This window comes from Equus asinus, chromosome 16 (assembly GCF_041296235.1).
Source record: "Equus asinus isolate D_3611 breed Donkey chromosome 16, EquAss-T2T_v2, whole genome shotgun sequence".
NCBI lineage: Eukaryota > Metazoa > Chordata > Mammalia > Perissodactyla > Equidae > Equus > Equus asinus.
Window position 1 is genome coordinate 21,427,744 of NC_091805.1, and position 14,763 is coordinate 21,442,506.

At 38.6% G+C, this 14,763-nt stretch overlaps 1 long non-coding RNA gene across 1 annotated transcript in view; it reads right to left on the minus strand.

The window, feature by feature from the left end:
- Window positions 1-6,068: 6,068 nt before the first annotated feature.
- The window catches only part of LOC123277661 (uncharacterized), a 64,981-nt gene continuing 56,286 nt past the window's right edge, over window positions 6,069-14,763 (minus strand). The window contains exon 3 of the long non-coding RNA XR_011494832.1: window positions 6,069-13,824. This is a non-coding gene — a long non-coding RNA (uncharacterized lncRNA). The remainder of the gene's footprint in view (window positions 13,825-14,763) is intronic.

The following is a 14,763-nucleotide window of genomic DNA, read 5'->3' on the forward strand; positions in this document are numbered from 1 at the left end:
TGCTCATTAGCAGTTCCAGCAGAGGGCAGGCAGGGGAAAGGAGAGGAGCAGCACATTACAGCAGATGATCTAGGGTCTTCTGAACACACTGAGGCAATTTTATGGGTTATTAAGAGCAACAAGGGTCTTTCTGTCCAAATGTTTTTTTCTGTCTACTGTCTAAATAAGATATTACCAATTTTCAGGGAGTCCTCTCTCAAAGAATTTACAGTCCGGTTTAGGAAGGAAAATGAAGATACATGAAACAGTGAGAAAGCCATGCTCTACAGCCGTCCCAAGCAAAGTCATGGTTTCAAGAGAAGGAAGAGAGGTCTTTAAGCACTGAAGTTGGTGATAGCATTTATAGATTAAAAGTATAAACTGAAGGAAATAGCACAGAGAAGTGAGAGCCAATGTTTGGGCAAATGTAATTGTTGAAAATTCTCTGAACAGGCTTCAGTGACAACTCACAGAGAGGACTTGCACGCATCCTGCTAGAATCTGGTTCATGTAGGGCAGAGTCTCATCCAATCTCAGCACCAGGCCTTTGCAGCAATCAGCCAGAGTAAAGGAACTGGGAAATTCAGGATTGGTTGGCCTTCCAGGAAGAGACACATCTAGTATCTTTCCCTATCATTCATGGTCTGTGTGACCATGTCATGAGCAACTCACTATGGGGAGGTCTTCATCAGATAAACAGGGCTGTAAAATTCATAGCCAAAGAATGCAGGCTGGAGAGGCACTCCCAGCCATCGCTGCTACCTGAACACCCAGCACTGGCCAGGAACCAAGGAGACATGCTGAAACCAGGAGCCTCGGCGATGAATGGCAATGTTACAGCTGCTTAATCCTGAAATGAAAAGTAATTGCTTCTGGCTTAGAGAATAAAGGAAAAACAAGATCAGCCTCGGCTGAATTACATTTTTTTCAAAAACAACCATGCTGTAGACCAGGTTCTAAACCTTGCTTGGTATTTGAAAATGTGAGGAAATGGATGTTTTCTGTCAATATAATTTACATCCATCCAGGAGTACTGATGTATCAGACCACTTGAATGCAAGAACATTTTGATTAACATGATTAAATCAAATGTGTTTACTTTTAGCTGTAAGGGATGGCATCTAAAATTGACTTACCTGAATATAATTTTAGAAATGCAGTCTACAAAATAGCTGTTGCTTTTTCTTTGTCTTTTTTTCTTTTGGAAGCATTTCCCACTGAAAACTCTCAGCAGAAGCTACCAGAGCTCCTTTTCTATACAGATGAAACTGCAAATGGAGAAATATGGATGAATTGAGAGGAGAAAGGCATTTCAGCACTTCTAACGTATTCCTGTGATGGAATTGTCTTCTCTACAGAAAAAATGAATTCATAAAAAATCATAAAGGAACAGCTGCAGGTTTAAATTATTCTTAGAAGGATCGAAAGATGACTTTAACCCACAAATGAGCAAGTAATATTTGTGTTTTTACTTGTTTGCCTCTCAAGGGGCTACAGAATGGCCAAGTATCAGGAGACGTTCCGTATACAGACTCTCCATTTCCTTGAAAGCAAAGGAGCAGTGACAAAGAATAAAAAACAGAGCAAGAAGGAGAACAAACAAATCTTGCCTTTCAAGTCCCAATTTTTAAATTACATGTATTAATTTAAAATACTTGTGGCAGACTCACAATGATATAGAGAGAACTTAATAAAATATCCCTTGTCTCCTAGAGCCATATAAAATTGCCTACTCAAATAGCAATCTCACACGGTTTAACCTAATACCATAAGCCCTCACAGGAGTATCTTCAACTAAGAATAAGTAATAAAGAATAAAACCCAATTTGTCTTCCTGCCATCATTTTGTACAAACACTGATATTATAAAACTAATATGACACATGCTATCTTCTTGCAGGTGCTAACATGGAGCACATTCCTCATGAAAGAACCAAGTCTATTTATAGACATTGCTCATAGCTTGTGTTTCTCCTTCATTAATTCAAAACTGAAAAAACTAATTCCTATACCAGAAGTGTTTTGGATACTACTAGTTTTTTGGATTTAACGTAACAGAACACTACCTTGACATTGACAACCATGCCCACTTTCCCCTGAACTCAGGCAGGTGGACAGCTGGAAGGCCAACCACAGACCCAATAACTTGATGCACACAAATCACAAACATGAGTTCTTATTTTAATGAAAGGTGTCAAACAGCCCGTGAGGTAAAGAAATAGCATGAACAATGCTAAGAGTGCAAAGAATGTCCACAGCTGATGAGTCATGCTTTCTACTGGTATATGACACACAGTCAGTGACCCTGAAAGCCACAGTATTTCCAAAGATGAAGAACTATGGTGCTTAGTAACATTTTGAATATTTCTTTTAAAAAAAGCAGCCCTTTTTATACCAATACTGTACCATTCAATGCCAAAAAAGGGTACTTGAGTGTTGAGATGGCTCCAATTTTCTTTTTTACACTGAGTATGATTCAGATGTTAGCAAGGCTTCCATTCCTGTCATAGAGAAGTCTTAGACAAGCTTTCTATTCTTAAAAAATATGAGAATATCCCAAGGAAATACAGTTTTAAAGTATAACGTAGACGTGTATTTTAATAGGGATGCACAGTGATTGAAAACATTCAGATGATGAGGAAGTGTATGGTATATTGTTGAATGCAATTTTAACCCAAATATGTCACTTGAAGATTTAAGGCAACCTGAGTTTTCTATGTTAAAAAAAATTAAAATTATAAAAATGTAATCTTTAATGTTAAATATTATTTTCAAAAATCATCAATGACATATTTTCTTCAAACCCCCTTATTCCCATAACAGGTGGCATTGAGAGGAAGCAAAGGACTTTCTTTGCCCAGGGATTTCAAGTAAAGACTCATTCTTTAGCTTGCATTTTGCTTTCAGCAGCTGGAACTAGTATTACTGACAATTCAAATAAAATTATCAACATCTCCCTGGGTGAACTAACCCCCAAGTGCCCTATAATTTGTTTTCTAAAAAGAAATATATCTCTTCAAATTATACTTCATAAGAAATGAAGCTTAATGAGATTTTAAAATGTAGACTTAAAGAGGTTTCATTCTCCCCATCCTCTTAGTGGTATTTGCCCTCCTCTCTAAGCATCCTGCTCTCCTCTTTCACTAGTGTGAATTTTGAAGAGATTCTGAGAAGTAGCCATTGGGACAGCAGTGGTAACTTCACTGACAGATTGCTTTACCCAGCCCAGCAGGTAGGGACTGTAGAGGACTTCTCATACTATGTGTGGAAAATACAGTAAGCAGAGAAAAGTTTTCCAGGATTGCTCTAATATCAACTTCACTTAATTTCTTTAAAAGAGAATTGACTATTTAAAGCAAAAATAGTAAAAACTTATTGTGGGGCATTTGACATATGTAGAAGTGTGATATATGAAAATAATAGTGCAAAGAACAAACTGGAAAATAGGAAATATACTTTTGAAAGTTTTTTATACTACACATGTAGTGATATAATATGAAATCATAGTAGACTCTTCTAAGTAAACAATGCAGGTTGCAATCCCTAGATCAGCCACTAAAAAATAAAACAAAGAGGTATAACTTTTAAGCCAATAGAAGAAATAAAATGGAGTACTTAAAAATTCTCAATAAATCCAAAATAAGGAAGAAAAGGAGAAACAAAGGAATTAAAAAAAGATGGGACAAAAGAAACAGTTGGGAAAAAACAAATAGCAAGATGGTAGACGTAAACTCAACATCAATACTTATATTAAATGTAATTGGACTAAACACTCCAATCAAAAGGCAGAGATTATGAAACTGAATAAAAAGACAAGAACCAACTCTATACACTTTGTAAGAGAGATGCTTTAAATATAAAATATGAGTATAAAGACAATAGATTAGAAGTAAAAGGGAAAAAAAGAATATATTTCTATTCTACTCCATTGATCTATTTCTCTATCCTTTTACCAATACCACAATGACTTAATTATTGTGGTTGAATTTAACAAGATCCCCAGGTGATTCATACGCACATTAAATTTGAGAAGCAATGGGTAGGTAGCTCTTTTGAGGTGTTTGGCAGTGGTAAAAGGAAACATTTATTTAATGCTTGCCAAGGAGAGAGGAATATGAGGTATTAGAGTCCTACTTGGCCCATGATCAAACCAAGATAAGAATATTAGGCCACTTATCTAAGGTCATAGAAATGGACCGGGCTCCAGATTTCCTGACACTCCAACAACTGCAATGTCCACTAAGAACTCAGCTCTACACTTAAGAATTTTACTCATTCAATAATAAGCAAGAAAAAAAGTAATTTCTATTTACTCACGTATTTACCATGGTCAGCACTCTTCATTTTTCATGTTGATCTGAGTTTGCATCTAGTGTCACTTTCTTCAGCTTGAAGAAATTCCTTCAACATGTCTTATAGTACATGTCTATTGCTGACAAATTCTCTCAGCTTTTGCTTATTTGGGAATGTTTCTCTCTCTCTCTCTCTCTCTCTCGCCTTCATTTTTGAAGGCTCTTTTCACTAGGTTTCTAATTCTAAGTTAATAGGTTTTATTTCTTTCAGCACTTTAAAGACGTTGTTTGATTGTCTTCTGGCTTGTTGAGAAGTCAGATTTATCATTCCTCTAGGTCTTGTGCAGAATGAGTCTTTTTCTTCTGGCTGCTGTTACGACTCTTCTCTTTGATTCTTGGTTTTCAGAATTTGAGTATGATGTGCCCAGAGGTAGTTTTTAAATTTTTTGTCCTGCCTGGGGTTCACTGAGCTTCTTAGATTCATGGGTTAATATTTTTCATCAAATTTGGATTCTTTTCATCCTTTTTTCTTCGAATGTTTTTTCTGCCTCAGTCGGTTTCTCCTCTCCTCCTCGGACTCCAGTTTGACAGATGATAAGCCACCACACATTACCCCACCAGTGAATGAGGCTCTGTTCACTTTTTTTAGCCTTTCTTCTTTATGTGCTTCAGTTCAGATAATTTATCTGTCTTCAAATTCACAAATTTTTATCTTCTGTAGAATCCAATTTGCTCTTAAGCCCGTCTAGTGATTTTTATTTTTCATTTTGGATATTTTATTTTTCAGTCATAGAATTTCTAGGGTTTTTTAAAATAGTTTCCATTTCTCTAGTGAGACTGTCCCTCTGTTCACTTGAGTCCACATTTTCTTTTGAATCCTTAAGTATATTTATAAGAGCTGTTTCAAAGTCCTTGCTTGCTAACACCAACATCTCTGTCATTTCTGGGTGTGTTTAATCCTTGAAAATGATACTGAAAGATAAATTAAACCCAAATGACAACAAAACCAATAGCTCTGGCTGAGATCACACATGCTCACCTGCTGGAATTAAAGGTCTCTGAATCCTTTCCCATCACCTGGAAGAGTATGAGGGGTCAAATGCCCTCCTTGCTGCCACTTGTTTGTCACTGCAGTCCTTACCTCCTTCCCAAGTCTCTTATGGTTTGAGACTGGTGGGAAGCTGCTTCACACATCAATACCTCCCTGAGATGTTGTTCTTGTGGCATCACCACTGCTGCCACCACCACACTGCCATCCTTTCTGCAGCACTGCAGCCATGGCCCAGGGCTGTTCCAGGCCAGTCAGTGTCTCACCAATGCCTGGGCCAGCATTAAAGAGCCCTCTCCTGCTGTTTCTCCTTTGGGAGCTCCAAATGATGGCCTTGCCTCTCTTGCTTCCTCCTGCCTCTGTCTGCAGAGCAGCTGGGAAGCCCTAGAGTAGCCATGCCGCCAGAACACTCAGCATCTCTCGCCTGTCCCTGTCAGGCCTGCTTCTCCTCCAGACAGATTTCTCACTGTCCACAGCTCACTGTCCACCCCATGCCAAGTCAGGGCATTGATTTCCCCCTGGTGGTAGCTCTCGTTGAAAAAGGATGCATTAAATTGTTAAGTACTTGCAAAGAACTTTTTATGTGTATAGAAGCCTATTGATTGCCAAGAAATAAGCAAAAAGAATTAAACAAACACATATTAATAATTAAGTATTATGTTTGATAAAAGATTCCTCTGCTGGAATTTAAAACTGTGGACCAAGAACAGTTTAGTGGATACCAGGGGAAAGGTGGGGTGGGGGGTGGGCACAAAGGGTGAAGTGGTGCACCTACAACATGACTGACAAACATTAATGTACAATTGAAATTTCACAAGATTGTAACCTATCAATAACTCAATAAAAAAAAGTCAAAAAAAAAAAAGATTCCTCTGCTTTACAAAAGTTGGAATCTACTGGACTCTGTAGATGTTCTTTAGTCTATTTGTAAAGTTCACTCATCAATTTGACAAATATATACCAAGCACATGAAATGTACCAGGTTCTGAGCCCAGTGCTAGGAATACCAGACAGACAAGATGCCTGCTCTCGTGGAACTTCCAATAAACAAGACAGCTAATATCAGCTACTGATATGTGCAATATCAGATGGTAGTAAGTGATCAGAAGACAATAAAGCAGGGTAATGGGATGGAAACTAATGGGAGAAAAACATTGGAAAGGGAGGTGAAGCCAGGTCTCTGAGAAGGTGACAGCTGGGCTGAATGATGTGGATATCTAGGGAAAGGACAGCGCAGGGCAGGGAACAGTGAAGTTACGGGAATGTGCATCCAGAAAGTGAATGACAGGAGATGAAGTCAGACAGACAGCCTATCCCAGATCATGTAGGGCTTATACAGCTAAGGTAAGGAGTTTGGATTTTGCTCTACATACAGTGGGAAGCATTGGAAGATTTCAAACAGGAATGACATTCTGTGATTACATTGTTCAAAGATCACTTTGGCTGCTGTGCAGAGACTAGATAGTAGAGGAGCAAGAGTGTAGGACCCCAAGACCCACTAGGAGCTGTTGTAACCTAAGTAAGAAATGATGGTTCTATAACGCTATGAAATAAATGTGTATTCTACTAGATAATACCCTCTGCTAGTAGCCTACTGTGCAGGGTACTGGATCTACTATCTAACAAACGTACATGACAGAGTCACTGGCTTCAAAGACCTTCCTATAATTTAATGGAGGTGACAGGTAAAAAGAAAGAGGACAAAGGATGACACCTTGTTGAGGCAATGAAACATTGGCAGAGGTTGGCAGGGTCCCAGTCTTTGGCTGGGGTAAAATCTTCTGGGTCACCCTACCCTAAATCACCACAGTGTTACAGAATCAAAGAAACCACCATCCAGTCTTTGAATCAGTTATATACTCAAGCAAAGATAAACATAATTGTCAACATTTACTGAGAATTTAGAATGTTCCAGGCACTGTGCTAAAGCTCTAATGCTAATAATGTGAATTACTTAATTCCCTAGAACAACCTTGTGATAGTGTTTATCTTTCCCATTTTACAGATAAAAAACCATGGCTGTTGGACATGGTAACTTAGCTAATGTTGCATGCAGCTAAGAAGCGCCAAAGCCCACCTCAAATCCTGATCAGTCTGACCTCAAATCCTAGCTTGTAAAGAGGAGACCAGTGTTTCCCAAAGTTGCCTGATGATAAGAATTAGCTGTAGCACTTTTGAAAAATACAAATACCTGTACCCATCCCCTTCTCCACGCCGGGGCCACCAAATCAGGATCTCCAGGGAGGGGTCTATGAAGCTATTATTTTTAACAATGGCCCTCAAATGATTCTTATTGTCTTATTCTTAATATAATAATCATTCTAATTATATAGCTTACACTGGAGTAAGCCATAGCCAACATAAAGGAACACAGACAAATGGAGAATATAATATAAAGGAACAATCAAGTCAGATGACATTTACCAGAGACTCTATGGAAGAAGTTCATTTTGGGCTGGATTTTGGAGGGAATCGTGAATGAAAGAAAGAAAGCATTGCAGAAAAGAAAGGCATGAAAGAGACAAGAAGGAGAGAATGGATGTGTAGGGCACTGATAGGAATTGATGTCCCCAGGAGAGGAGGAGACTTGAGTCAGCACACACCCCACCACTCAGTTCTTCCATAGGTTTAAACAGGTTTAGCACATCGGTAGGTTACTGAAGCCGTCTGGATCCTTGGCCTGATCTTCACCAAGATTGTCCTAGAAAGACAATCCTTGAAACAATGCTGTTATCATTCTTTTGGGCTAAAAGGCCAGAAAGAATCCAATTTTGAGAATTTTTTTCTTTTTAAAACTAAACTTATTTACCTGATTTCCTATATTAGAAAAATGATCCCAGAAGACAATCTTACTTGGAATAAAACAGAAATTTTTCTTCTACTGATTCATAGACATTCTTAAGCACATTTCTAACTGAAAGCCCTAGAAGCCATGTCCTAAATTCTTCGAAAGCATTACTTTTAACAACCCGCAACTCAGTCAACACATGTTCATTGAATGCTGACTTCATACCAGACACTGAGCAGCACAGCAGAGACAGCAAGACACTAACATGGCTCTTAATCATGAGGTTCAGAATCCAGCGGGAGAAGCCCGACAACCAAAGATGTAATTCTGTTACAAGTCCTGGGATGAAGGTTTGTAGGAATGGCTAGGCGCTCTGCAGACGGGGTGCCGGCTTTGCCTGGGGGAGTTAGGGAAGGTGAAGGCCTTGCTTGCTAGGATTTGAAGGATTTGTAGGATTTCACTCAGAAAAGGATGGAGAAAATACTCCAGACCAAGGAGAAAGAAGGAAGAATGACATAGAGGTTAGTTTGAAAGAGTGAGCATTCAGTCATGGAGGAGTCACACTGCAGCCCATAACTTTTTTTTCAGCCTGCAGTGTTTTAAAAAAAATAAATTACTCATCAGTGTTTAAAATTAGGAGAATGTGTATACAAATCTTTATTTCTAACTTACTGGAAACACAAGGATTTAGCAACACTGGGCCCGCATTCAACTGGTCCTGAGTAATAGCTACCCCTTTTAGAGGGGGTTCCTTCTCCCTTGTCCACCCCAGACCCCAAACCCTCTACTATTTTACTCCCAGTCCTCTCCGTGGGCATTTGCGGCTGTGACCCCTGGTAGAGCAGAGGCTATGAGATGGCGGGAGAATACCCTGAATGAGAATGTGATGTGAGAGTAGTTTGGAGTGAAAGTGTAAACCGTCTTGCTTGCCAAGCGTATTCAGATGTTACCATGTGGGTGATGGGGGAGGAGGGTGTGACTACTGATGAAGGGAAGCAGGGTAGGCAAATGGTAAGAGCTGACTTTTCGGAAGCTGTCTCTGGCAGATGGCTTGGAGGGCATTTCGACTGCAGATGGAAACTACTTAGGAGGCCACCACAATATTTCTGGCAAGAGATGACGAAGAGTGGTAGTAGGAGAGTACCAATGGGGACAGAGATGAGGGTGGAAGCATAAAAGGAAAAGAGGCATAAAAATTTTCCCAAACTGTTTAATATGAAAAAGTTTAAACATCTGGAAAAGTTGAAACAATAGTAAAATAAATACCTATGCAACTTCTACCTGGATTCAACATCAATTCAATAATGGTTACCATTTTGCCTTATTTGTTTTATTTTTACACACACACACACACACGTATACATATATATAAGTTTTGGAAAATGTACATATAGATACATTTGTTTTGAAAGAAAGTTCTAGAAATGATCACACTTCACACCTAAATATTCACACCCAAATATGCGTCTTCTAAAAATAAGAATTTTCATATATATCACCACAATGTCATCATGTCTAAGAAAATTGATATTCACTTCTTAGTATCATATCATTTAATATATAGCTCATATTCAAATTTTCTCCAATTTTCCCCAAAATGCTTTTTTAGCTGTTTTCATCAAGCCAAAAACCAATCAAGTTTCATACATTGTATTTGGTTGTTACGTCTCTTTAGTCTCTTTTCAGCTAGAGCTCACCCTACTCTTTCTCTGCCAATGATAATGACTTTTGGAAAAATCCAAAATGTTGTCTTATAGACTATTTCACATTTGGGATTCCTCTATAAGTTTCCCTATAATTTGATTGTTCTTAGAGTCTCTAAAATTTTTATATATTTGACTTAACGTCTAAAAACTTACTTAGACTCAGGTTAAAAACTTTTGGCAAGAATAGTTTATAAACAATTCTGTGAGTTTCATCCGCATCACATCAGGAGGAACACAATGCAAGTGTATCCCATATTATCAATGCTTAGGTTGATCATTTGGCCAAAGTGGTAACTGTCAGATCTCTCCTTTGTGCTCTATGCAATTGGTAAGTAACTTGTGAAGTGATGCTTTGTCACTGTGTGAATATCCTGTTCCGCAATAATCTTTCACCATTGATGATACTTGCTTGAATCAATGATTTCATTAGAAGTTGCAAAACGATGACTTTCAAATCTTACCACTCCTTCTTTGGCATTCTTTTCTAAAGATGAGTTTTTCCTGATTAACTAGGATGATATACAATTTCCCCTAAAAAGCCAAGGCAAATGTTTAGTTCTTTCCCTTTTACTACCAATTTCAGAGTAAGGATCTATTGAATAGTCACCTTCAATGATGCAAATTATTTTTTTTCTCCTTCCTTTCACTCTTTTGGGTACCACCATGGACTCATGGATTTTTACATATTTAATGTTTTACAATAAGTTATAGTCATCTTCAAATTGCCTAAAATCTGGCTAGTGGGAGTCCTTTCAAACTAGCCCTTGGGTCCTGTTAACACGCCTCCATAAATTACTGGGCACTTCCTTTGTTTCTGACACAACAAGATATCCTAAACTCTCTTTGTACTTTCCCTGCTCAACAACTAGAATCAGCTATTTCTCCAAAGGTCATTGTTCTTTTTTAGGTAATAGTGAGTAGAAACCCAAATCTGGATTCTAGGTATGTTTACTGCTAGAGGGATGTCATTGCTTCTATGTTCTTTCAGTGGACAGAGCTAGAATAGATAGATAGATAGATAGATAGATAGATAGATAGATAGATGATAGATAGAGATAGACACACGTGCATATTCTAATTCATGAGTCCATGTCAATACTTCTAATTCAAATTTAACATTATAGTTTAATATTACGAGTCTCTTTACTATCAGATGTTTTAAAAGAAGAACGAACAGAAGTGGTAATGAGTTGGATGTGCAGGATAAGGAAAAGAAAAGATCAAGAATGACTCTCTAAATTCACTGCTTGAGAACCTGAGCCTAGATGGATGCTGCTGCTGCTGCTGCCATTTTATCAACATAGGAAGTAAGATGAAGGAGGAAAATTCATGGACGTGGGGTGAGAAGTGAGAAATCAATTGTATATAGTTCAGTGTTTTATTTTATTAGTTATAAAATTAAATAATCTATTTAAGAACTGACACACACAGGTGAATCAATGACAAGTCAGGGATTTTACATAGGTGTAAATATGTAAGCTATATTCAAAGTACCAGTCAAGATTCATCTAACATTGGGTACTTTTCAAACACCATTAATTCTGTGAAATCTCTGTACCCCAGTACATGGATGAAGCTTGACACCTGAGTATGACTTATCAGGGCAAGAAAATCTTGCTTAAGCAAAGGAGGGAAAAAAAAATGAAGGTGAAGATCTTTCGGGAATTAAAGGAGAAACCTTAAAACAACTCTGGATTTAAAACACGGTGTATTTGTTTGCTAGGGCTGCCATAACGAAATACTGCAGACGGGGTGGCTTAAACAAGAAAAGATTGATTTTTCTCACAGTTCTGGAGGCTAGAAGTCTAAGATCAAGGTGTTGGCAGGGTTGGTCTCTTCTGAGACCTCTCTCCTTGGCTTGCTGATGGCCACCTTCTCACTGTGTCCTCACCTGGTCATCCCTCTGTCTATGTTGTCTGTGTTCTAATCTCCTCTTCTTATAAGGAACCAGTCATGTTGGATTAGGGCTCACCCTTATGACCTCATTTTACCTTACTTACCTCTTTAAAGACCCTATCTCCAAATACAGTCACATTCTGAGGGACTAGGGCTTAGGACTTCAACATATGAATTTTGGGGAGCCACAATTCACCCCACAACACATGGGGTAGAAAAAAGCTCTGTGATAGAATAAAGATAAATGCTCGAGAAAGTTAGCATGTCTTCTTGATGGCTGGGTCTCATTTCTGACTGGACAAATACAATCTGGTCGCTTTATTACTCTACAATGGCTTGAGCAAGTTTGAGATGATGATTAAATAATGAGCCACACACTCATCCACATTTCTATGGTCAACGATGAATATACACAGAGAAAATTAGAAACAGAAGGATATATCCACCCAGTTTCCGCCAAGATTTTCTAGGCTTTGAACTTGAGTCATTATGCTTAGCTTGCTTTCTGCCAGGAGGGTGGCATTTAATCATTGCTTTTCCCTTCCTTTTTTAGGAAAAGTAGCCTTGTGCCAACCGACTCATCTGATATGAGCCTTCACTGTCACAAATGATATGGGAGTGGCAGGTTTCGTGTATCTCAGTATAGGAAAAATTAAAGAAGAGGAAATCAAGTTTTTTAAGGATGCTAGAAGACTGGCACCTTCACAAATGGGAAAAAGGCTAAGGGAAGGGCTGGTGAAAGGACTTGACTGGGGACCTGCTCAGCTAGTTAAGGACACAGTGAGGACTCCCTCTTTTGACTCCTGTCCCAGTGTTCTTTCTACTTCACCACAACTAAGTAGCTCTGTGTTTAATTTTTTTCTGTTTAAAAACATTCTTGGAAATATTGCTTACAAATGATTTGAAATGCCAAAGAACATGATGGCACAGTGGTTAAGAGCATAGACCGATCAAACAAGCCTGTGTTTGAATCTCAGCTTTATTATTTACTATGATATGGCTTCGAGCAGGCTAACTTTCTGAAACCTCAATTTCCTCAACAGTGGAACGGGCTAATAACAGCACCTACCTTAAAAAATGGCCCTGAGGAGTTTGTTATAGCATTATTTCAAAAAAGACTAGTATCAGGCACATGGTAAGTATTCAATAAATAGGTGGAGTTATTAGTCATTATAATAGCTTAAAATTTATCAGAAATCAAATTTTCCATTCTGGTTTCCTAGGTGAAATGAAGCAAAGATAAATAAATAAGTAAACAAACCCAGAAACATCATTAGTTAGACCTCTTTCCATTTCACAGCCAAGAGGATGTTTATTACAGTGTCCCAGGATCTAACAGTTGAGCACAAGGGCAAAAAACAAGCTTAACAATTGCGTCAAAAAGTGTCACAAACCTAAAGATAAAAAATCACAGCCTAAGGGGAAAATCAACATCTCCGAGGGAGTAGAGTAAGAGAAAAGGAAGTTCTGAAACAAAAGAAAGAGCCTGGGGGAAAAATAGATGCTATCAGATCTACATGCTCAACAAAAGCATTGGTGCAAGCCAGGAGAGAGAGACCACTTTCCAGATAAGAGTGGAGTTAAGATGCCTAAGGAAAGTAAATGTTTATTTCCAGCAAGAAAGACTCCTTTTCTTTCAGAGCCTGGGGTCCCTTAAGGTGACAGGGCCCTGCTGGAAAGCCTCTCATCCAAAATTAATGACATGCTATTAGTATTTTAAAGTATCTAATTGTGCACATGGGAAACGCTAGCCTCAGTTGAAGTAAAGAGCATTTTTGGATGGATGTGTAGTACAAGGGATATTTACTGAAAAGGCTATTTATTTTTGTCAGTCTTTATTACTTCAAAGGCCAAAAACAAGTAGTAAAACCAGAAGTGAAAGCACAAAGAATGATTTTATCCACAAAGCACGTAGGAAAGACGCGGCCGGGACACTTCTGGAACAAATGTCTGCAGTTTCTCCAGTTAAAATGAAGAAGGGCACTTTCAGTTATGTGGTCTCTTCAGTTCTTTGCTTGCCTGAAATGGTCACCAGTGACCCAGATCCATCCATACATTTTGTTTATTCTTCTCCTGCTGATTTCAGTTCTTGTCTAAGTGCTACGTTGAGAACATTCTGCAAGGCAATTTGGCAGTATTTATAAAAATGTTTAATATGATTATTCTTTGATCCAATAGTTTCACTTTTAGGAGCTTTTCCTATAGAAAGTCTAACTAAAGTGTTTGAAGATACGGATATGAGGAAATCTACTGTCCTATTGCCTGGAACACTGTAAATTAAAAACAATCTAAATTCTCATCAATATGGACTGGTTAAATAAATCATGACTTAGCCATATACATGCCCTGGAGTCAGACCACCTGAGTTTGAGTTCCCATTTCACTACAACTTATTAGTTGTGGCTACTGTAGTTATTTTCTATTGCTGCCATAACAAATTACCACAATTTTAGAGGTGTAAAACAACACAAATTTATTATCTTACAGTTCAGTAGGTCAGAAGCCCCATATGGGTCTCACTGGGCAAAAATCGATGTGTTAGCAGGGCTGGGGTTCTTCTTGTAGCATCTGGGAGAGAATTCTTTTCCTTGCTCATTCAGGTGTTAGTAGAATCCTGTTCCATGTGGTTGTAAGACTAAGGTCTTTGTTTCCTTGCTGGCTGTGTGCTGAGGGCTGCCCTTCACTCATAGGGTCCTCTTGCTGGTCCTTACACATAGACCCCTACATATCAAAACCAGCAATGGGGCGTTAAATCCTTCTCACACTGTCATCTCTCTGACCCTGCTTCCACCATCACATATCTCTCTAACCAGGCAGGAAAAGGTTCCACTTTTAAGGACTCAAATGATTAGATTGGGCCCACCCAGATAGTCTAGAATAATCTCCCCATCTCAAGCTCTAACCTTACTGTCAGCTGCAAATTCCCCTTTGGTGTGTAAGGTAATACAGTCGCACGTTCCAGGGATTTGCACGTGGACATCTTTGGTGGCCATTCTTTTACTTATCATGCCTCTCTAAACCTCAGGCTCCTCATCTCCAAAATAGCACTCTCTTC